At 43.5% G+C, this 25538-nt stretch overlaps 1 protein-coding gene across 1 annotated transcript in view; it reads right to left on the bottom strand.

The window, feature by feature from the left end:
* RAB27B (RAB27B, member RAS oncogene family) overlaps positions 1–25538 on the bottom strand; it is a 787666-nt gene that overhangs the window by 690487 nt on the left and 71641 nt on the right. The window lies entirely within an intron of this gene.

Here is a 25538-nt window from a genome sequence, read left to right as displayed (position 1 = left end):
CAGGAGAGGGCGTGCACCCCCCTTCTTCCTTTTATGAGGGCCGGCCCTCAGGAGGTGGTGGTCTCTTAGGCTGAGGGGGGGGGGGGGGGCGCAGCCTCCCCCTCATTTAAAAAAAAATATTTTGGCCCCGGTGAGGTGGTGGCCCGCAGTAGATTGGAGATTTTGGTCATGGCTAAATCTCCGCCACCGGACAGAATCCTCACCTACGGGCCGGAAGACCCACCTCTGGGCCAGAAGTCCCACCTACGGGCCGGAATCTCCACCTCTGGGCCGGAATCTCCGGGCTGAATGCGGACGTAAAGTTAGTAGTCGTAAATTCATTCTGTGAATACCAAAAGTAGTAAGTGCATTCTGTGCATACCAAAAGTAGTAAGTTTAGGATTTTGCCTTAAGTTAATTCTGTGAATCAGGCCCTCTATCTCTATTTATTATTATATTTCCCTTCTTTTCTCTTTATCTCCTTCAAGCTACTTTTTTTCTTAATCACACTTTTTTTTCCTGCTTTTGCACTTCCTCTCTCTTTTTTAATCAGTATGTTTGTCACTTTCATACTCTTTCAGTCCCTCTCTCGCTGTAAGCTCTCTTTTTCTCTTTCAGTTCTGTTCAATTCAATTCAATTTAAGTCAGGTCTATTTAGTGATGTGTTATTCGGACATGAACTATTGGCTTACAATCACTGTCGAAACTTTGGAGGGTAAAAGGTATTGGAGTGTAGTATTACATTGGAGTGCCTGAGTCTATGATATTGTGAAAGGCTGCTGTGCATCATTCTGCTGCCTTTTCTCTCATCTCTGGTACTTCTCTGAGTAGGATGCATTTTTTCCATACTTCAGTTCTATCCAGTTAGCTGCTGGAGAAGTGATTCTTTCCTTCTTCCTAATTATGGCTGTATATAAGGATGTGTATCATATTTTCTATGAACCTATGTCTCAATGTTGACAAATTTCGTCAAGTTCTAATTTAGAGTTCTATACATCACCTTTTTTAGGCTCTGGAGTACTGTTTCCCAAACTGTGGGTCGCAGCCCAGTGATGGGCCCCAAGCTAATATTTTGGTGAGACACAAAAGTCCAAGCAATAAATAAAGATTCCTTTAAATTCTGTATTTATCTCATCACATTTGCTGTGCTTCAAAGACAGAAGTCAAATGCCAGGTTATGTGTTCTTTAACATGGGGACTGGTGTTTACAAACTCCTCTCACTTTGCAGTCAGAGAACGAAACGTAAATTGAATTATGTGATAATCTTGCTGGATTACATGAAGTGTGCAAAGATACATTGTATAATGTCATTTTTTCAAAACATACAACAAAAAGACGTAAACGTACACATTCAGTAGTTAGAAAAGCAAAAATTAAGCACATTTTTTGGTAATTCTGAAGTATAATGGAAAATAAACGTAATCGGATCAAAACAAATTGAGACACCTTACTTGGTAATGCACAAATGATAATTTTTCACTGAAACTTGATTTCCACACATTATCATTTGTGTGGAATATATTTTTATCAGTAAAACTGTAGGTCTGTACAAGTTTAGTAGCTATATCAATGAAAGTGTGCTGGGCTGACAGAGTGCTACCACACGGTGCTTTAATTGCTCTAAAAATACACTTCTCATGTCCATAAAAGCTTGGTGGTTCGCAAATGTTTGCCATACTGAAAAGTAGGTTGTGGTTCTAAAATGTTTGGGAAGCACTGCTCTAGAGTGATATCTCTGGCCCTCTATTGGGGTATTTGTTGTCTGCGTTTGGAAGAGTAGATATCCTTCTATGTGTACTGTCACGTGGCTAGGTTAGGTCCGGGGAGAAACACTGCCATTTTACATGTACACACTCTAAAGTTGTCTTCTTTTTCCGCATACTGACTATGATCAGGAAGGGGACCTACATTCCTTGCCTTCAGTTAATGGGGATTTAGATCATACAATAGGGGATTCTTGGCATAACACCTCCTCTAGACAACTCGGTTAGGGCATGCATACGTAGGAGCACACTTTACTCAGTATTTCTATGCCCACATATATATATACACTGCATTAGTACGATGGTAGAATTGTTCATTATTTCACTGTCCATATATTGCTAATCACATTTCTCTGCTTCTATTAATTATCTCAACACATATATTTTATACAAGAAGCATGATGGTTCAATAAATATTGAAAACGTCCCTTTGTGTATTTCTTTTATTTGTCTGAGAGATGACGGAGCCAAAGGGTTCTAGATCTATTACAACGATTCCTTGGGGGTCAGAGTTGCCATGTTCTGAGGTTTCCCAAATCATTTGCTACCATACTACGTCTAGGGGTGCTCATGGTGGCACTGTGAGCTAACAGGTCAATAGGCCAACCTATTCTGAGGGGGTTCCATGGAATCAGTCTGGCATAATTCCAAAGTTTGTGTTGTCCAACAAACTACTGAGAAGTGGAAACTGTGTATGTGTAGTACTTTGTAGCAAATATTTTTATTTCATGTCTGTGTCCAGTTCCCGGTTTGTTGAATATTTTGGTTTAATTTATTTTGATAGCATATGCGTGTCTCTGGTTCCTGGAGGTGTGCATTTCCTCTTCATGTGTGTGGATTATGTATCAGGCAACAGGTTTTCCAATTTTGGGGGATTTTTAGGACTCAGCACTTGTAGCATTTATTTTCAATTCTCTCAAACTATGTCCATAACTTTGGAGTCTCTCTGTAGCAGTAATGGGTTTCCTAAGGGGCATGCTTGCCAGGCACTGGTTGGCAGCATTCCAGTGTACTTTCAGCACTTTCATGCCGAACAGCAGGTGCATGAGTTCTGATGGGCTGGAAACCCCCACTGTGACTTCACTGCCACACAGAGGGACTGCGTTGACAACCCATCAAATTGTTTCATCCAAAGGTTTTCTGGGGGAATTCATAACTTGAATTTTATAACACTCTCATGCTCTCTCTCTCTCCCTCTCTCCCTCCCTTCCCTCTCTCTCTCTCTCTGTCTTATTTCTCTCTCTCCTTTCTCTCACTCCTGTTGGCTTCTCTCTCTCCCTCCTTCTTAGTTTCAGGCTCTTCCGTATTTCTTCAGTGCGGTTTTCTTAAAGGAGAACGCCAGAATATCGCTGAGAGCGACTAAAATAAATTAGGTTGGCCCAACCTTTTTTTTAATGTAGCCTAGACAGAGCGGGTGCCTCCGTTTATGCATTAAATCATTTCATGCACAGGTCAATAGTACAAAGAGGTAATTATGTAAAAGTTATAGATACATACCAGTAAGATAAAGTTATTCAGTTATTGTGACTCCTAACAGTACATACTCATTTTCTACAGTTTGGATAAAACATTCCTTTAATTTATGTTGTTATATTGTGTTACTTTAATTGTATGTACTTACTCACAGATTCATCTATGCTCAGTTACCAGCCTTTCTACGGTTTTCATAACATAACGGGTACAAAACCCTTTAACCAACCCTCGCAAGAATAATTGCTCTCGATTTGTTTTTTAATGATTCAAATACCGTGCATGATTTTTTTTTTATTTCAGTACATTTGTATGGGGTTCGATTCCCGCCTCGGCGGGGTCTCGGGCTCAATTTCCTCGGACCTGTTAATTCTCGCCTCGGTGCCTATTCTAATCACGGGCCCCATGCTGCAACTCTGGGCAATAGCTTGCTTAGCCTCCACACCAGCCCCAACAGTGCTAAGGATGCCTGGCTTCACCAGGGGGGTGCCCAGGAGTGGACAATTCACAGGGAAATCCAGGAGGGGTTCCACAGCGGTATCAGTATCAGCACCAGGAAGCCGAATAGGTGACACCGCAAGGTGACCGTCTGGTGACAGTGCGCTCTATAAGTACCATGACATTTACATTTAACATAGTACATTAAAGTTTACTTGAGGGCAAAATATGGAGCACTGGTTTGCACTCTTCATGCTATATTTGCATAAAAACGAGGGGAACAAATTCTTATGTTTCTCTTTTTCAAGCCAAATATTGCATCACGTTTAAGTTTGATTTACTTCTAGTTGATAAGCAGCACAACTGTGAAAATACTGTTCCTTACATTTCCTATTCCATAATTAGTAAAAGTCGCAACATTGTGCACTATTAATTTGCTCAATTTGGTTGAACACTTAGATTAGGGTTTCTTTATTTGAATCCCTATTACAGAATGAAATTGATTTATAAACAACAGATGCCTTACATGTGGTTTGCAATAGTGTTTTGTTTGTTGTCCCACAGTTTTGCCCTCGAGCAAAAAAGTTTATGAAATACACGTATGCAGCAAAACTTTGTAAATGATTTACTTTTTTTACAAGCGTTTAAACTTAGAATGGAATTGGCAATTTAGAACATATGTCTCCAAAGACATGCTCACTTAAATGCTGAGACTAAATAGATGTTTCAGACACATTTCAGAAACTCACTAATTTTAAGACTGACTTTGAAATGTGAAATGTTGCGTACGTCTGACAAATCCTGCGTGGTTAAGGGCTGATCTTTTCCTGGTTTAATCTGTATTTTAATCAGTGGTATTCTCTTATGGCTTTCTAAAGTATTGATGGCCACTTCAATAAATATGATATGCGGAGCACTTGTATAAAGCTATTATAATGAAGAAAATGCTATGTCTCTACGAATGAAGGCAACCACTTGTGGCCCCATAGTGTAACTCTGTGCACCAACAGGTAGAGCACATCATGGCCAAACATGGAGCAAGCAACTCGGGAAGTGTTTGGGGCCGGGGTTGCTGAAAGTTCAAGTTGGAATGGTGCAAAATGCCGCCACACCTTTTTTTATTTTAACAAAAAAAATTATGGGGGATACGAAAATTGTAACTTTCCAGGTTACACACCCCACACTTTTTTAAGGAACTGTAAATCTACTTCCAACTTTACAGATTTTGAAATGGCATGATAACATATAAGCTGAATTAACTGACTTGTAAGTCAATAAAAGGTGTTATGAACCCCCCACACAGACTTTGCAGCCACGAAATAGAGGTGCGTTGTTTTTAAAAAAAAAATCAGGGGATTTGCGGGGGAGGGGTAATTGATTTTTTTTGCCTGGGCCTTGAATAAGAAGTAAACCCCAATGAGAGGGCCCTATCGTTGTGTATTTGAGCTGTTGGTGGACTCCGTGGTGCCCTACATGGAGGATGGGACCTCAGCAAAAAGTACCCACAACTTATCCGTCAGAGTGTATAGCCTCCCATGATAACACCATCAAACATCAAGGCAATGGCAAACCATTCGCTAGTGTGTCAAACATCCTGATTCTTCCACATGATTGTTTGTAATAAGTGGTCACTTTTAGTACCTTTTCTAGAATTGCTCAGATTGAATATCCTTGAGACACTCTTGGCAAGGGAATGAGACAAAGTAAAATCGAGTGAGTGAGAGAGAGAGAGAGAGAGAGAGAGAGAGAAAGAGAGAAAGGGAGAGAGAAAGGGGTGAGATAGCAGGTTTTATGGCATAATATTAAGAGAGTCAATGGCTGTTTTCCCACACTTGTCTTGCTTTTGTCAGGTTAATGGTTGACTCTCACACACACAAGCAACTGATTTATCAAGAAGACTGGAGAAAATGGGATCCCCTCTGTATATAGATGTTGGATTTAATCTCTGCTGTATCCTAAGGATTTGGGATATCCAAAGATATTGGAGTAGATGCCTCACTCACTTATCGTGACATGATTTTTGACTCTGTCATACCAATGTATCCATCCTGAAGCAAATAAATACATAGGGGCCAATTTAGTCTTTGGTGAATGTAGTATAATCCATTAGGGCGATGAAGGATATTACCTCTTTTTCCCTGACGGACTACCGTCTGCCAAATTTAGAGATGATCTCTGCCCAGAGATAATCTCTGTATGTTGAAAGGCTTTTCTCTTCAAAGCAATGTATCAAAAAAGCCTCTTTGTGCATGATGAAACCCATTTATTTGGACTGATGTGGTTGTTTTTTTAGAGTCTTCACACAGTGACTCCGCTAAACAAGCCCCAGTGCATGTTCTCTGACCCTTTAAAAAACATGTTGAAATTGGCTTAGTCATGATTGGAACATTTTAACTTACCTACAAGTCCTTTATATATGGTACACATGTTAACCTAAGGCATGTAAGTTAAATGTAGCTTGTGGGCTGCAGCACCCATTGCAAACATGACTGCAGGCCTATCATAATAGCATGACAATGAGGTTTTCAATTTGCAAATCCGATCTCTCACAATAACTCCTTCTAATAGGCATAAACCTTCCTTTTAAATATGAATAAGTCACTCCTAAGTAGGCCTTATAACCCGTAAGGTAGGGCACATGGTATTTAAAAACAGGACATGTAAGGACATGTCCTTGTGGTAAAAAGGCCTGTGAAAGCTATTTCATCGAAGTAGGATTGGCAGTTCCCTAGGAGAGCATTGGGATACTATATTGCATTTCTGGATGTCATTTGGGGAGATGTTCTGTTCCTCTGACAGGATGACTATCTGGATTGTGCTCAGGAACATAATTAACTTCAAAGAGACCTATTATTTCACAGACAAATTTTAGCTAAGACAGCGCTCTTCTTTGTTCGCCCAGTCAGGCAGGCACCATGCTAGTGGGAGAGGAACGGTGCCCCAAACTGGTTTCATGTGACCCCAGAGGAGGGATTGCTCTTTTTCTCTGTCCACACCTCTGGGATGGGCACACAGGATCTGCTAAATGGGAGAAGGGTTTCAAACCTTGTGTTTAGACAGAGAGGGGCACTGTGGTATTTTCTGTAGTAGGGCATACAGGAACTGTAATAAATGTGGGTAGTATTACCCCTGTAAACTTTCTCCCTGTTGCTTAGGGATGGGCCAGTAGTCACCCCACCCACATGCTAGTGCCAGGCATAAATGTGGAACCCCTGGGCTCTTTCTACTGGAACATTACTGGATCTGATGTTGAGATGAATGAGGAGACCTGAAACGCAGGAAGTGTATTCCGAGGGTCATTTGGCTGACCTCGTGGTAAGCTTCAGGAACAAAAGCAGCTGCTAGAGGTCCTTTTCCCAAAAAGAGCAGTTGACCAGTTCCAACAGGAACTACCCTGGACACTGCTGGTGGCTTCTGCTGGGGTGAGTCTTGACCCCCAAGGGCTATTCCAGAAGTCCTGGGACCCTTGGATGTGGCAAAGTGTACTCCTCCTAACATCCTGAAAAACTTGAGACTCAAAGGCTTATTAGCTCGAAAGACCTCCGGAGGACTGGTAGATACCTACGAAGCCAATCTGATGAAGGTGAGTTACCACTGGGCCAAAGATTCAGGTTGCTCCCATTCAGAGCTTTTCCAAAGAAGCAAATTTGATTCATCAGAACGTTGTGAAGATGGTATCTGGCCTTGTGGAGCCCTGTTTGGCTACAACTTGCAACTTTGCCCCACTGGAGGAATGCATAATCCAGAAAAGTATTTAGGTCCAAACTTAGAAATCCTTTATGGGCAAAAGATCCAAAGTACTTGTTAGAGAGGAACCTTCCTTGGACGTGAACTTTGAATTACTCCCCCATGAGCTTTCTGAAAAAAAGTCAGTGGCTTCACAGGGAACTCGTCTGACAGCTATCCAGTGTTGTGGAGCCCTTCTCTACCACAGTCTATTGCCTTGCCCCCTGAGGATTTTTGACTTCCATTTCTGAGACTAAGTCAGAAGCTAAAACTTATTAACAAAGCAAACCTGATTTCTGTATGCGACCCTTTTCCATTGCGAGTGACCTTAAATTGCACCTATGTCCTTTTCAAGCTCAACCAGATGATCGCAGTTGACGCTTAATGCTTTTTGATGCTATTTGTATTTCAAACTTCAAGCAAAATTATTTTCAGTTCCCCGTTGGATTTTTTTTTCTCATGTCATTTTGTTCATTATATTATTTTCTATTTTTATAAATTGCAGTGGGATTGTTGTTGTGTTGCGTTTTAACTGTATTGGTGCTTCTAAATGCTTTACACATTTTCTTAAGTTAAGCCTCTGCTCTGTGCCACTGTTACCATGGGTTGAGCTAAGGTAACTGAAACCTCTACTGGACCAAAAAGGAGTTGAGACATTATGGCATTATTACTTGTTTTGGGCTAACATGCACCCCAGTTTCTAATCCGCTTTCTCACAGGTACCAAACCTTTTGGTGGAGGGCCACAACAGGTTTTGAAAGCAAAATTTAAAAAAACGTTTGTTTTGCCAAAACAAACTCCCAAGATTACCACCCCCCCTATGCCCCACCCTGGAACAGATCTCCCTGGATGTGGAGGACATTTTTTTCTCTCCCTCACTGCCAGATGTATTCTTGTAGAGATGGACAAAATAAAGAATTTTGCATATTCACCCCTAAATAAGCTGGGTGATGTAACGCCCTTCCTCCAACATCTCCCCGTCAACCCGTCAAAAGAAGCTTTCAGTTTATAGAGCCATCAACATAAAGGTAACGTCCCACTTGTTTCTAAATGAGGTTGGCAAACCAAGAATTTGGGAGAGTAACCCATCCCCCAAAATGTAAATCATACCCATAATTTTAGGCTCTGTAATCTCCTTTGTAAAACTTTTTAAAGCTTTTCTTTAAATTCACAAAAATAGCTGACAAGTGCACTTTAAAACGTATCTTTTGGCCCATAAAATCACAGAGCTCACAATTGAAAGCGAGGCAGTACCGTTTAAATTATTGCTGCATTGCCTGACACTAAATACATTGTAAAGAAATCGATGAAGTGCGTTTCCATCTAAAGATGAAAATGAGACAAGAAACAGACATTTGAAAATAAAGGCATGTAAATATGAAATGAAGGACTAAAAATCACAGTATGTCAAATAGCTGGGCTGCAATGCATATACTTAACACTATGCCAAATGGATACATTTATTAGTGTTTCACTTAAATTGAATATCATCATGGGGCACTTAAACATAAAAAGTATCAGATTCACCCTTCTTGTAGGTGTCTGAAATTGAATTTCCTAAACGTTCCTGATGTATGCGTTCAGCCAGAATGTGTGTTTGAATCGGTTGCTTCTAGGGACAGTGAGTTAGCTGCTGACAAAATCATCTGAAGCTAATATATATGGCTTTGAATCTCAGCTTCCCAATTAAGTATTTTGTGTGATCCTGGGAGCCACACTTTTCTGCTCTTGCTCCGCTCCCATGGAAAGTATTTGAAGAGTCCTAGAAGCAATTCATTTATCAGTGTTCACCATACAAGATAGGTGTGGTTTGCTAATCTTTCAAATTCTACAGGTACAAAGCTCAATTCTACCTATGAGAATAGAAAAACATAACTGCCCTGTAAAAAAATGTGTTTTAAGTGAATGATACAATAACAGAGAATGGATAAAGAGGTCTGGCTGAGAGCCCCAGTAAGTAAGTAAGTATGATTTGCCGAATGTGAGGTGAATCCTGTGAAATTCTTACTCATAACTTACTCATCTATTAAGTGCTACTTGCAAAAAGGTGAAGATTCATGACCTTTTTGATGGAGGTCTGAATAATTCAATAGGCTTTATTACTTTGTTTCCTTTGCTTGGGGGCAAGATTAACAATCTGGGCCTAAAAGTTACCAAATTTAAGCAAGTTACATGAAAACAATAAACAAAAAAGAACACCACACCAGCTTATATGGGTAACGTCTTTAAGTGCCAGGGCTTTTGAAGTGTTAAGGTAAGTCTTCTGTGATTTGGTGCAAATGTTAATTGAATTCAAGAAATCCCCCACGCACCACTGCACCCAACAGATGCCTCGCCGCTGCTGGAGCAAAGTCACCGAAGACCAGTGATGAAGCAAAGCTTCGCATATTTTGCGACCTTGCTGTATTCAAGAACCTCGTTTATGTGTAACAAGGTAATAAATGTACGTCTTACTAACATTTATATTAAGTTTGAGTAAAGTTTATGAAGCTTGCTTACGTGTATTTCTAATGCATTTAATCCGTGTACTTAAAAATGGCCGCCGCTTGTATTTTAGTTACTGCGCATGTGTCAGCCACACTCACGTGTCCTGACGCGTCTGCAGAAGTGGAGGGAAATTTATGCGCATGCGTAATACATAGCTGTGCCCATCATGTGGTACTGCTCGTGCCACTGCTCTTGTGCCTGTTTCCATGTAGCTAACATTTAGACTGCATAAGTATATGTTATAATGATAAGTTGAAAATACAACCCTGTGAATGTGATTTCATAACGTTATTTTCTGTGTATTAATTTGTTCTCGCTTACTTTTCATGTACCGCGGGGAATGGGGGTCCAAACTGATTGGGAGCCATATTGACGGTCTCTTCTGCGCATGACCAGAGAATACTGAAAGGTGGCCGCTTTGGACAGTGGAACTCAGCCAGCTGGCAGCCACAGTCAAGATGCGCCTGGGAAAGCCACCTCTGCGCTACGAGAACGGCGAATGTTGCTCCTCATGTGTTACAATGTTAATTTTCACTCGTATTTCTGCACAATTTCTCATGAGAACCCCAATCTCTCTAGGCGGTACCCAAGTATGCTAATATAGGCTCGAATTAGCGTGTTCTGATTGGTGTGTTACCCAAATCCTACTTTAGGACCAATCCAAATTGAGGGATTCTGACACTTTGCAACATTGGGGGGTGGTACACCGTCCCAAAAGAGTATATCTACCCTGGGTTTACCTAGGGAATTGTCCGACTTGTCTGGTTTAGCTGACCTGTCACTGACCCATCGTACTCAATAGGTGACTGAAGATACAGAGAGCTGCGGAGCACTCTGTCCGAAATTGACCATAGACTGAGGTTCTACTGAACCTTAAAGTGCTGGCGAAGCACTTTGCTGGGAGTTCGTTGACCCAATCGGGGTCTTGATCGATAGCTGCAGAGAGGGTGGAGCGCAGGCGTTGCTTCCAAACTGCGGGTGCGGTCCTGTCCTGAGCGGTCCTGTCCTGAGGGTTTGCTGTCCTGTCCTGAGGGTCCTGTCCTGATTTCCTAATCTGAGGGTATCCTGTCCTGTCCGGGGTGTCCATTCTGCACCTGCTGTCTTTGAGGGGTATCCTTCCTTGAGGGTTTCCTGTCCTTAAACTGACCCGTGGCCAGGGTTTGGTTTCCACACCAGTCTAGGTAAATACTGCTCTAAGTTCTTTAAACTTGCACCTTTCTATATTTCTACCTTTTGCTAAAATAAAGTGACACCTTTGCATATGTTGATTTTCCATGCTTTTACCGCAAACTATTGAACGAAAGTCATCTGCATATTTTCATGATATGTTCCCATGTCTCTCAATCTTTTAGAGATTATATTTTGCATTGCTGTTTGTCATTTTCTGATATGGTCTAGAATCTCCGTACCTAGACTGTTTAAAGGTCCCTTTACTTTAAGTTTAGCGTGTTACTCTTTATAGGCCCTCCTATAGTAACCCATGCATAGTCTGTCCATGCTTAAACATTTCTGAGATTATATAGTATTTTCCCAATTGCATTTCAGATTGCATTTGAATGGTTACCCTGTCGTTATTTCTCTATAGCTATATAATTTACATTATTTTGGTTATTGATTGCCTCATTCTAGTGTATCTCATGCTTGATGATAACGAACTTTAGATAAACATTTTAAAACTTCCAGTTGTCCGTGGTCATTTAAACAATATTGAATGTCATTTGAAATTGCATTTTGCTGCCTTTCCTTTTACAGCTAGGCCCCTGATTCATTAATGTCATAGGTACCCGTGTCGGTGGATGGTAAGTCGGGTACACTGAGTAATAACAGTAGGGAACACACACAATTGGTAGCAGCCCGTGAAGTCGCCTGGTCAATGAATAGTGTGAATTGAAAGTATATGGGCCCTGAAGCCGGAAACGGCAAAATCATTGGCTGGGTGACCTCGCGCGCTCTACCAGTTTTCTGGTAAGCAGAGGTATGGTTAGGGACTAGCTAAAGGTTAGGCAGGATTAGTTAGACTAGTTGAGTCGGAAGCTGCTAGTACATTAATGCTGCTAAAAGAGCGGCTGTTCTAAGAGACCTGATCAATCTCTTGTGAATACGCACAAATAATATCTTGTAAAAACAATTCATGAATTGCTGTATTGTTATTATTCTTGTTCTTATATTGTTATATGTATTAATCCATGCGTTTGTCAACCGTTTAGTTTCTTGTTGTCCGAACTCCCCGGGGAATTGAAAGGGCAAGTGGTGAATAGAATCCATTGTCCTGAGGTCACAGGCTTAAAGGAAAGTTAGGTGCAGGTTAGGATAACCGGGAAGCACTAACTAGGGTTTTCGGAATACATGTGTGAATAAATGTCAGTAACGAGGTTCATTGGCAAAATTCCCATAGTGGCGTAACCTAGTAAGGGTCACATCGGAAAAGTAGCAGGTTCCTCGAAGCTTGGGTGAAAGCAAAGGGGTCCGCTGAGAAACCTTAGACTCGGAACATATCCCGGAAAGAAGTGGATGAGTTTAGGGGAATAACAGGTTCACTGATGCTAGAGTGAAGGGTAGGCGGAAGAGATCTGCCCGCAGCGCGTGAAAAGTAAATGGAAGTAGTTTACTTGCAGCGAAACAAAGCTATACTGTCTAGACACTTGAGCACTGTGGCGAATGTGTATTTGTTGTAAAATAACCAAGCACTGAGCACTTTAAAGGAAAGAAAGTTTCCGTTACCTTGTGAAGGGAGGGAGTCAGTCGCGAAGCGTCTCTGACGTCACTTCGTGCCGCGCTGGGATTGGTAGAAACAGCGGGCGGGTAGCGGGGCTGGAATTGTAAAGGAGGGGTGAAGCGCCGAGGAGTGAGGACTGTCTCACGAAGGGGCCGCGCACCCATTGGCCGAAACTATTTTGAACGCGTGCACCTCATTGGTCGCACGGAATTGCAAGACGCGTTCTGATTGGAGGTAACTTTGTAAACAAAGTTAAGCGTAGAAATCGTATGTGGCACTCATATTGTCCAGAGACTAGACCCGATCCGAGAAACCAAGGGTTCGAAAGGGATCAGTGGAAAGCCAATAGATACGATATTATGTACGGAGGAAAGAGAAAGATGTCCGTTGTAAGTAGGGTAAAGAATTATTTCAAAACGGACAAACCGATTAAATCTAGGGAAGGCGTTGTTGTCCCGCCACCGAATACTCCTGCCTCATTCATGATGTTTGACCGAGGGTACAACACCTGTGTGTGGTTGGAGAATTGGGTGAAGTACACAAAAGATGACGGAGTATTGGCTTTTCCGTTAGACGGTACTTTTAATGGTAGAATTTTATTCAATTTGAGAACCCGCATGAATGAATTGCATCCCAGACCGAGACTAACGCAGTATGAGACATTAGAGGAATGGGAGATTGAGGCTTTTGAAAGAGAGAAACCGCGAATGGACAAAGGTCTGACCAAATGGTACCCCAGGCTGAAACAAGAGACCAGGGATAAGAGGATGAAACAGTGGAGGCAGAGCATGATTGTTGAGGGTCTGTTTCCTATGATGCCAGCATGTACCCCGTCGGGGGGAGAAAAAAGGACAGAAAAGTGTAAGCATTGGGGAGCCCTTGGAGAGTCAGACGATGAATTGTTAGATGACATCTTTACGAGAAGTCCGCCCCCTTATAATGAGGGAGCCCGACCTTCCAGTACAGGAGAAATTGTCCAACGTCCATCTATTAAGGAGGAGGACAGATCCCTATGTAGGGGGGGAGGGGGCCAGGTATTGCCCTATTCTGAGAAACCCGAGCCCCCGGAGGTACGCAATATATATCCTAGAATGCCCGAGAGCTCAGAGGAAAAATATTCCCGTGAAAGAACATTTTACCCCAGACCTCTTTATGAGAACGAAGAAAAACCAGTAGGATCAGGGGTACCCTTTTTGCAGCCTCCATATGGGGAAGAGCGTAGGTCATTTGGCACGGGAACTTTGTTCCCGAAACCAAATTATGGTGGGGACCAAGTGAGACGCATCCTACTGCCCCGAGTTTTACGCCTCAACTGACCCCACAGATGATACCTGACCGAACATTAGGAAGAGTGTTAGATGAAAGGGAGCAAGAGGCCATAGCTAAACAGAGGTCAGAAATAATTCAGAAAATTTCCCAGTTAAATACCAGTCCTGAAGCTTTGACTATTCCGGTAACAATCGGACCAGTGGTTCCGTTGTACGGGAATAATCAAGGAGGTCTGAACCCTCCAGTTATGAACCCGATAATGGCCCCGCCGAAGTAAGAGCCCTTACTAATAGACGATCAGTCCAGTGAGTGTGGGTCTGATGTTGTGTTCTTGGATCTACCAAACAAACAGACCGGAAAGGGAGTGCAGAAGAGGCATAATCCTTTTGATACGAAAGAAATTAAATTAGAATCAGCAACAGGGACTAGGAGTGTCTCTTTGGTAACACCGGAAGAAATTGAAAATTGGAGTCGTGAATTAGAAAAACAGGCTCCGCAAACGAAGCCTTTAGACCTCTACAAACTGAGAGTAGAAATAGAGGAATTAATGGCAGGAAATGTGGGGTTAGACAGATTGAATACCTATTCTGAAGAAGAGTTGCTGTTTATGTGCAAAAGTCTTACCCGGAGTACTAGGGTGCTCCATGAAAAACTGACCGACACTGCAGCTAGTATGGGGATAGATATATCAAGATCGAAGCCCTTCCAGAAACCATACCGAGCTGAGTTTTCCGACAAAGATTTAGAAAGTCTGAATGTGTCAGGAAGAAAATTGCAGATTAAAGAATTGCTTGCAGTCCTGCAAAAATGGGGAGACGTGGAAAAATGGAAAACAAGGTGGGCACATAAGAAAGAGGAGGCCCGTTCCAGACAAGCTACCCCTGAGTTCCCTCTGAGAGAAGTAGACAAACCCGAAACTTTATGCCCCATGCGCGAAGTACCCGGTGGGAGGTATGTGCACGTTCCGTGGTCCAGACAGGATATTGTGTCCTTTACTAACGATTTCCCAAAATTGCGGGAGAAGCCAGTTGAATGGTACCGGCAAGTGGAAAGGTTTGTAAAGGTACAGAAATGCCTGTGGAAAGACCTGGATGGGTTTTTCGACATTGTGGTCCCAGTCGATCTATGGACCGAGTGTAAAATAGCTATAGCCTGGCCTAGCGAGGAATACCCGAGAGATGAAAAAACTGGGGAACCATCGAAAGAAGTGATGAGAAAATATGAGCAGGTAATTCAGCATCTGAAACTAAAGGTCCCAGCAAAGGAAACTGATTGGACCAGGATAGATAGAACAACGCAGGAAAGAGAAGAGACAGTGCACTCCTATTATGAAAGGCTGTTACAGGTGTTCAAAACATACAGTGGTATAGATAACATCGAGATGAAGGACATGACGCACTTCATTTACAGGTTTGTAAATGGTTTAAGACCTGAGATTTGTCAATGGATAAAAGATAACAAAATCTGTTGGCACTCCAAGAAGGTAGATGAGGTCCTGCGGTACGCCAAGTACTGCGAGGACGAGATGGCAGAAAAGAAAAAGGCTCTAAAGGAAAAAGTGATGTGGGCTCAGGTGAAGCTCGCAGAGCAGCAGGAAAAGCAGTTGAGTAACATGGTCAAAAATGCTAAGAATGAAGGCCCTGGGGGAGGGGGAGGAGGCAAGCCCCGGCCCAAAATGAGCAGGGAGGAGGCTATGAAGAAATTTCCCTGCCATCAGTGCGGCGAAATTGGACATTGGCGTAACGAGTGTCCTTACTTGCCCGAAGATAACTCCAAAACTCCTGATTTAACTCCACAGACGCAGAGAGAGAGACCGAGAAAGACTCAACCACAGGTAAAAACAGTTCAGGTGCCCCGAGCACCAAAGCAAGTATACAGGGGAAAACAGGCAGAGGGAGATGAGATAGAAGTCTGGGAAAGCAATGAGAACAGAAATGCAGCAACTTCGCAGTATCTTTTAAATGATACCTTCCTTTGTGATGACCAGTACTGACGGGGCCTGAGAGGGGAGGACGAGGAGTGCGTACTTGGCGCCTCCTTGCCGGTAGACCAGTCCGGACCATACATTGAAGGAAAGGTTGACGGAAACGATGTCACCTTTCTGTTGGACACTGGCGCTACCCGTTCTACTGTGAGAACAGTGGACGTTCCAAACCTACCCCTCTCGGGAGAAGCCATCCAAGTAGTGGGTGTATCTAATCAATTGTTTAGTACTCCTGTTACCAAGCCCATGGAGATCTCAATTGGAAACTTTAAGGAAATGCATAGATTTGTAGTTTGCGACACCAGTCCAGTAAACTTACTGGGACGTGATTTGCTGTGCAAAATGAACTGTACCATCTTTTGCACACCAAAGGGTGTTGAAATTCAGACCCCAGATGAAGACGGCATTTATAAATTAATGTTAGTCCGCCCTGACTCGGAAATTAAACGAATGACCATGCAGGATTTACCCAAAGAACTCCAGGAAGCAGTGAAGCCGGAGGTGTGGGACTTTACTGGGAAAGATGTAGGGTTGATGAAAAATGTGGACCCCATACAGATAGCAATAAAGGACAATGCGGTATACCCCAATACTAAACCCTACAGGATGAATGCAGAAGTGAAAGCTGGTGTTGCTGTGGAAATCAAGAAATTGTTAGAAGGAAACATCATACAGGAGGTGATGAGTAGCCCATGTAACTCTCCGATTATGGGCATTAAGAAACCTAGTGGCAAGTACAGAGTAGTGCAGGATTTGCGAAAAGTTAACAAAATAGTAGTTCCCTGTTGCCCTATTGTCCCGAACCCAGCAGTGATTCTGTATCAGATTCCCTGGGATGCAGAGTGGTTCACAGTGATAGACTTGTGTCATGCATTCTTTTCCATTCCTTTGCATCCAGATAGCAAATTTCTTTTCTCATTTGCCTTCGAAGGTCACGTGTATTGCTGGAACCGGGTCCCTCAAGGGTATACAGAGAGCCCCTCTATCTTTAATCAGATCTTGAAAAAATGTTTGGAAACTTTGGTCTTACCTGGGAACTCAGTCTTAGTGCAATACATAGACGACCTCTTGGTGGCGTCTAAAAGTCATAAGGATTGTGTGATTGACACCATTGCCCTACTGAATCATCTGTGTGAAAAGGGACATAAAGTGTCCCCTGACAAGTTACAGTTTTGTGCAAAATCGGTGAAATATCTGGGGCACCAGATAGAAAAAGGTGTCAGAAAAGTGACATCGGAAAGAGTGAGAATAATTCAAAAGATGCAGTTGCCCCGTACTCAGAAAGAAATTAGAATGTTCCTGGGTGTGATAGGATACTGCAGGCAGTGGATTCTGGGATTTGCAGTCCTAGCCAGGCCCTTGATAAAAATGACTAAGAGAGGAACACCGGAGATTGTAGAATGGGATGATGAAAGCTTAACAGCCTTCACCAAACTACGAGATTGTCTGTGTACTGCTCCTGCACTGGGAATGCCAGACTATTCCAAGGAGTTTGCCCTATTCTGTGACACTCGCGATAATTGCGCATTGTCAGTCCTAACTCAAGAACATGGCACAACGAGAAGGCCTGTGGCATATTTATCTGCCACCTTAGATCCAGTGGCTGCTGGATTACCAGGTTGTCTGAAAGCAGTAGCTGCTACCTGTGCCAGTTTAGAACAGAGTGAGTCAATTGTCATGGGACATCCGGTAACTGTGTATGTTCCGCATGGAGTGGTAATTTTGTTGACCAGAACAAAAACACAGTATCTCACCCCTAGTCGGCTGACTAAATATGAGAGGATTCTTGTGGGTGCTGCAAATGTAAACATTGTTAGGTGCAGTATTCTGAACCCAGCCACTTTACTCCCCGACCCAAAGGATATGGAAGGGGGGGTGGATGATGAACACGATTGCATAGACTTAACTGAATTCAACACCAAGCCACGCCCAGACATAAAAGAAACGCCCTTGCCTGAGCATGACAAAGAATTATTTGTAGATGGTTCATGTCTAAGGCATGAACAAGGAGGCCTGAGTGCTGCCTATGCAGTAGTGTCCTTCGAGAAAATTGAGGAAGCAGGTTATCTATATCACATCAAGTCTGCACAAGTAGCCGAATTGATTGCTATGATAAAAGCTTGCCAAATTGGGAAGAACATACGCATAACAGTGTATACTGACAGTCAGTACTGTTATGGGGTTGTGCATGACTTTGGCCAGTTCTGGCTGCAGAGGGAGTTCCTGACTTCATCGGGTACTCCTATTCGAAATGGAAAAGTTATTCAGGACCTTTTAGAGGCAATCCAGTTACCAAAGGAACTGGCAGTGGTAAAATGTGCTGCTCATAAGAAGAGCATGGACAAGGTATCACTAGGGAATGATTATGCTGATCGAGTGGCCCAATGGTGCGCAAGAGATCGGTATATCGTGAATCCAAAACGAGGGGGGCCAGGAACCAGCTGCCAACTTCAGGTGTTTGAGGAAGTGCCTACATGGGATGAGGTGAAAGAGTGGCAGCAGGCGGCACCTTGGCAAGAAAGAGAGAAGTGGAAGGACGATGGGTGTAGACCAAGACGTGTGGATGGTGTCATCTTAGGTCCGACTGGTATGCCTGTATTGCCTAGACACTTACTTAGCACAATGGCGAGGTTGATACATGAAGGATCACACATTGGTAGGGACGCCATGATTCTAGTGTTCCAACAGACTTGGTACAGTAAAAAGTTCAGGAAAGTAGCGGAATCCCTCTGCCAGAGGTGCCTGTCATGTCAAAAGATGAACCCAGGGAAGAAGACTGTAGTGGAACTGGGAAAAATTGGGAGGTCCGGGGGTCCCTTTGTAAGGATACAGGTCGATTTCATCACCATGCCCCGTTGTGAAGGGAAACGATATGTCCTTGTCATGGTCTGTTTATTTTCCAAGTGGGTGGAAGCTTTCCCTACTCCCCAAAATGATGCAAAAACAGTAGCTAAGTGTTTATTAAAAGAACTGATACCTAGGTTCGGGGTTCCAGTCACTATTGAATCAGATCAAGGCTCACATTTTCAGAATGCAGTGATCGACGAACTCTGTAAGGCCTTTGGAATTTCCCAAAAGCTTCACTGTGCCTACCGTCCAGAGGCTTCTGGAGTAGTGGAACAAATAAATGGAACTATCAAAAACAGACTAGCCAAACTGTGTGATGCAACTAAATTGACCTGGGTAAAGGCCCTGCCCTTGGTCCTGATGGGACTCAGAAGTATCCCTGATCGCAAAACAGGCCTAAGTCCCCATGAAATAATTATGGGAAGAGTGATGAGACAAGCATGGGTGCCTGGAAGCAAACTGTTGAGTATTACTGATGATTTGGTACTTGAATACTGCAAGAGATTGGGTGACCAAGTGCGTTCTATCTCTCGCCAGATCGGAGAAGACGCCATCCTCAATCCAACGACTCCTCTCCACAAACTGGTCCCGGGGGACTGGGTGAAGATAAAGAAGCATACTCGGAAAACCTGCCTGGAGCCAAGGTGGGGAGAAAAACGTCAGGTGATTCTGGTTACTACCACAGCAGTCAAGTGTGCCGGGGTTCCGCGTTGGATACACGCCAGCCACACCCAGAAGGTACCACCAGACGAAGTGCCTGAAGCAGAAGGGCGTCCAGCAGAGGACTCTGCAGGAGCCAGACCAGAAGTAGCTGACAACGTACAGCCCAGTACCAGTCAAGCTGCAGAATCAGCAGACGTTGGCCCAAGAATAGTTGACAACGAACTACCAGGAGCCCAGCCTGCTGAAGGAGTCCAAGGAGCTGAGCCAGAAGTAGCTGAAGACGAGCTGCCAAGCATATGGCCAGAAGAGTGGATTCCATTGATTGACCTCACTGAAGACCCTATTCGAACAAATGAAAGACTTTGGGAAGGTAGAGAGTGGACTAGTCAGGAAAAGCAAGGCATAGGCGAAGAGCCTCAGAATCTTGAAATTCACATCAAAACTGAGGAAGGAGAAGGTCAGACAGGGACAGAGCACGTGATTGATACAGAACAAGTGAATAAGACTGAACAAGTGCCCGATACTGAACAAGTGAAGGATCTTGAACAAGAGAGGAATACAGAACAAGTGATTGATACTCCACCACTGACACCTGATATCGGGAAGGGACAGACTAGACATAGTGTAATAGTTCAAGCAGAAGAAAATCAAGAGATCGAAGAGCTTGAACAGGATCAGATAGGGTTAGGAGAAAGTGTTCAGGAAATAGAATCAGAGACACTTGAAGAGCAAACACACAGTATACCTGAACAAGGCCAGATTAGTACCCAGGCAGAAGAAACAGATACTAGCCCTGGAATTAGTCAGATAGAAGAAGAAGAAACTGAAGCAGAATTGCCACAAGCCAATGAGAATAAGAGGGCAAGAGAAGGAAACGAAGTCCAAGTACCAACCAAGAGACTTAAGAAAAGAAAACATCTTGAGCCTAAATACATAAAAAAATTGAGATTGAGAATAAAAACAGTAGAAGAAAAACGTGCAGAAGAAAGGAGAAGTGCTCGTATAGCAGAACAACCAGAAGACTCTTCCAAAAGAAGGAGTGATCGAATAAAGAGACAAAACAAAAAGTACAAGTCACCTGAATGGACACTTGTGTTAGAAGAGCTTGAAGATCTAGACATCACTGACGTAAGCGACGGAGAGCCCGTCCCTGAGTACTCTGACGAGGAGGAAGAAGAGCCACCGTGAATTTGCACAAAGTAAGATACTCGTGTAAAGTTACAAAGAGGGGTCGAGAAACTTCTTCTGAGCCATAATGTCTGATTCAACCGTGAGTGGTAGACCTAGTCGCAGCTGTTGCAAAACTTGCTGCAAGGTATGTGTCTGTAGTGTAGTTGTCCTGATATTACTCTGGATAGGACTAACAATCTTTATACCCTTTGCTGTGAGTAAAGATACTAACATTGTCCCTACTGAAATTGTAAATACTGACAGTGAAGAGCTGACAACACAGAGTGTAGCTAGACATGAGAGAGCACTGAGACAAACAAAACAAGACTTAGAAGCATCAGATGAGGAACTACATTATCATAGAATCAAAAACAGGACACGCTTAAATGTTTTCGCAAACTTGTTAATACACTATGTAGAGACTATGGAAATTGAAGATTGCTATGTCTGCATGAAGCTACCTACTTCTGTAGCTGAAGGCGTGACATACCATCACTTGCCACTGACATACGGAATTTCCTGTAGCATTTTAGCCAGCTTATTTTACAAAAGAGGACCGTTACAGTACTATTACTCTAACAATGACGTGATCTTTTCTGAACTTCCTATACGTGGGAACTTGAATCCTGTACATACCAAAAGTGATGCAATACGATACATGGGAGATTATTTCCTGACTATAGGTAACATTGACATAGCGGACGCACACAGAGATAACTTGACTTGTTCTTTGCATGAGCAGGAAAAGATGTTCCTAAACATGGCAGAGAAAAGGAGAATTAAAATACAAAAGAAGGCTAATGACGAAAGTCAGAAAAAGCCAAAGTGGGCAGAGAACATGGAAGGCACCTCAACTGGTGGGGCGGGTCCTGCTCTGTTGCTGGATTTTGAAAAGAAAGGCAAGCTATGTCTTCACCGCGAGAAGACTAGCTATTATAATAATGTTTTCATTGGTTCCAGTGAATGCGAACATAATTACAAGGTAATTGGAGGTTGGGGTTTCAAAAATGGGTCAGAGCCTGTGTTTCCTGGAATTTATTATATTTGTGGGGACAAGGCTTATTTCAAATTGCCGGATCACTGGTATGGAAGTTGCTATTTTGGCATTGTCTTCCCGAAAATATACCATGTGAATGGAGGCGCTGGAAGCAGTGAAAATACTAATGGCTTAGTGCGTAGTAAAAGAGAAAGTATAGGTGAAATTATGGGTAGTATTTTCAGTGCACTGATACCTGGAGTGGGAGTGGTTCTGAACACTCACAGAATTTGCAAATTGTCTACTATAGTGGATGTATTGTCTACTGAGACAGCTCATGGATTTCTGCTGGTCAATACCGAAATGGTTGCGATCAGATCAATGGTTTTGCAGAATAGACTTGCTCTTGACACCTTATTAGCAAAGGAGGGCGGAGTCTGCCGGATGTTGAAGGCGCAACATTGTTGCACTTATATTCCGGATAAAAGTGTACAGATCAAAAGATATGTGAAAAATATTACTAATTTGGCAAAGGAACTCAGACCACTCGAGGTTGATAGTGCCTGGAAGAGACTGGTAGATGGTCTCTCAAATGTAGGTCATTGGTTCGCTAGTATAGGTAGAGGCTTATTGCTCAAAGTATTGATGCCATTTGGGATTATAGGTCTCATCCTATTTTTCATATTTGTTTGCTGCAAATGTCGCAAGCGCACCGGAAAGCATGAAGTGAATGCCAGAGGGGTGAAACGAAGTGTGGATGAGATTGAATTGGAAGAAGTGAATGATCAGATATACAAAAAGGTGAAGACTTCTCACCCTACCAAAACTGAAAGAGAGAAATTGGAACGATTGCTGGAAGAGATAGAATTGTATAAAGTGTGAAAGAAAGTTGGCATCTGGTTCCATTTATTTGTGATGATAGTAAATATCATCAAAGAGGGGATTGATGAAGCAAAGCTTCGCATATTTTGCGACCTTGCTGTATTCAAGAACCTCGTTTATGTGTAACAAGGTAATAAATGTACGTCTTACTAACATTTATATTAAGTTTGAGTAAAGTTTATGAAGCTTGCTTACGTGTATTTCTAATGCATTTAATCCGTGTACTTAAAAATGGCCGCCGCTTGTATTTTAGTTACTGCGCATGCGTCAGCCACACTCACGTGTCCTGACGCGTCTGCAGAAGTGGAGGGAAATTTATGCGCATGCGTAATACATAGCTGTGCCCATCATGTGGTACTGCTCGTGCCACTGCTCTTGTGCCTGTTTCCATGTAGCTAACATTTAGACTGCATAAGTATATGTTATAATGATAAGTTGAAAATACAACCCTGTGAATGTGATTTCATAACGTTATTTTCTGTGTATTAATTTGTTCTCGCTTACTTTTCATGTACCGCGGGGAATGGGGGTCCAAACTGATTGGGAGCCATATTGACGGTCTCTTCTGCGCATGACCAGAGAATACTGAAAGGTGGCCGCTTTGGACAGTGGAACTCAGCCAGCTGGCAGCCACAGTCAAGATGCGCCTGGGAAAGCCACCTCTGCGCTACGAGAACGGCGAATGTTGCTCCTCATGTGTTACAATGTTAATTTTCACTCGTATTTCTGCACAATTTCTCATGAGAACCCCAATCTCTCTAGGCGGTACCCAAGTATGCTAATATAGGCTCGAATTAGCTTGTTCTGATTGGTGTGTTACCCAAATCCTACTTTAGGACCAATCCAAATTGAGGGATTCTGACACTTTGCAACATTGGGGGGTGGTACACCGTCCCAAAAGAGTATATCTACCCTGGGTTTACCTAGGGAATTGTCCGACTTGTCTGGTTTAGCTGACCTGTCACTGACCCATCGTACTCAATAGGTGACTGAAGATACAGAGAGCTGCGGAGCACTCTGTCCGAAATTGACCATAGACTGAGGTTCTACTGAACCTTAAAGTGCTGGCGAAGCACTTTGCTGGGAGTTCGTTGACCCAATCGGGGTCTTGATCGATAGCTGCAGAGAGGGTGGAGCGCAGGCGTTGCTTCCAAACTGCGGGTGCGGTCCTGTCCTGAGCGGTCCTGTCCTGAGGGTTTGCTGTCCTGTCCTGAGGGTCCTGTCCTGATTTCCTAATCTGAGGGTATCCTGTCCTGTCCGGGGTGTCCATTCTGCACCTGCTGTCTTTGAGGGGTATCCTTCCTTGAGGGTTTCCTGTCCTTAAACTGACCCGTGGCCAGGGTTTGGTTTCCACACCAGTCTAGGTAAATACTGCTCTAAGTTCTTTAAACTTGCACCTTTCTATATTTCTACCTTTTGCTAAAATAAAGTGACACCTTTGCATATGTTGATTTTCCATGCTTTTACCGCAAACTATTGAACGAAAGTCATCTGCATATTTTCATGATATGTTCCCATGTCTCTCAATCTTTTAGAGATTATATTTTGCATTGCTGTTTGTCATTTTCTGATATGGTCTAGAATCTCCGTACCTAGACTGTTTAAAGGTCCCTTTACTTTAAGTTTAGCGTGTTACTCTTTATAGGCCCTCCTATAGTAACCCATGCATAGTCTGTCCATGCTTAAACATTTCTGAGATTATATAGTATTTTCCCAATTGCATTTCAGATTGCATTTGAATGGTTACCCTGTCGTTATTTCTCTATAGCTATATAATTTACATTATTTTGGTTATTGATTGCCTCATTCTAGTGTATCTCATGCTTGATGATAACGAACTTTAGATAAACATTTTAAAACTTCCAGTTGTCCGTGGTCATTTAAACAATATTGAATGTCATTTGAAATTGCATTTTGCTGCCTTTCCTTTTACAGCTAGGCCCCTGATTCATTAATGTCATAGGTACCCGTGTCGGTGGATGGTAAGTCGGGTACACTGAGTAATAACAGTAGGGAACACACACAATTGGTAGCAGCCCGTGAAGTCGCCTGGTCAATGAATAGTGTGAATTGAAAGTATATGGGCCCTGAAGCCGGAAACGGCAAAATCATTGGCTGGGTGACCTCGCGCGCTCTACCACCAGCTAACCACCACCCTCACCCAGAGCCCACCCACCGACCCCACCGACTCCAACACCGCCGCCCGCAACCTCAGACAGTGGATCAATGACTGAGCCAATACCCTCGCCCCGATCCAGAAATCCTTCAACAGCCACACCAACAAGAAAACCAGTTGGTTCATTGAAGACCTCTGGGCCACCAAGCAAACCTGCCGAAAGCTGAAGAAGATCTGGCTCTGTGACCGAACACCAGACAGCCATGCAGCCCACATGAATGCCACCCGCAGACACCATCACCTCATCAGATCTGCCAAAAGGGCTTCCTTCAAAGACCGCCTAGACAACAACACGCACAACAGCAAAGAGCTCAACATCGTGAAGGAACTCTCCAACCCCAGCTCCAACACCAATGACGTCCCACCCTCGCAAGACCTGTGCGACTCGCTGGCCACCTTCTTCCACCGCAAGATCACAGACATCCACGACAGCTTCAACGCCACGGCCGCCCCGACAACCACTGAGACCTCCGCCCCCACGACCACCATCCGCACCATCCGCACCAACCGCCAACTCTCCTGGACCAACATCAACGACGACGACACCATCAAGATCATGAACACGATCCACACCGGATCTCCATCAGACCCATGCCCACACCACATCGTCAACAAAGCCAGCACAACCATCACACCCCATCTCCCGAAAGCCATCAACAGCTCCTTCGAGACAGCAACCTTCCCGAAGAGCTGGAAGCACGCAGAGATCAATGCCTTACTCAAGAAACACAAGGCGGACCCCAAGGACCTCAAGAACTTCCGGCCCATTTCCCTGCTCCCGTTCCCGGAAAAGGTCCTCAAGAAGACCGTCAACGAACAACTAACCCTCTACCTCGAGGAGAACAACATCCATCCTGGACCCTTCCCAGTCTGGGTTCGGCAGCAACCACAGCACCGAGTCTGCCCTCATCGCCGCCACCGATGATATCAAGTCCCTGCTGGACAACGGAGAAACGGCGGCCCTCATCTTCCTGGATCTGTCAGCCGCCTT

The sequence above is a fragment of the Lissotriton helveticus genome, chromosome 2_1 (assembly GCF_964261635.1).
Source record: "Lissotriton helveticus chromosome 2_1, aLisHel1.1, whole genome shotgun sequence".
Taxonomy (NCBI): Eukaryota; Metazoa; Chordata; class Amphibia; order Caudata; family Salamandridae; genus Lissotriton; species Lissotriton helveticus.
Note: the sequence above shows the minus strand (reverse complement) of the source record. Positions and strands in the feature narration are given on the sequence as shown.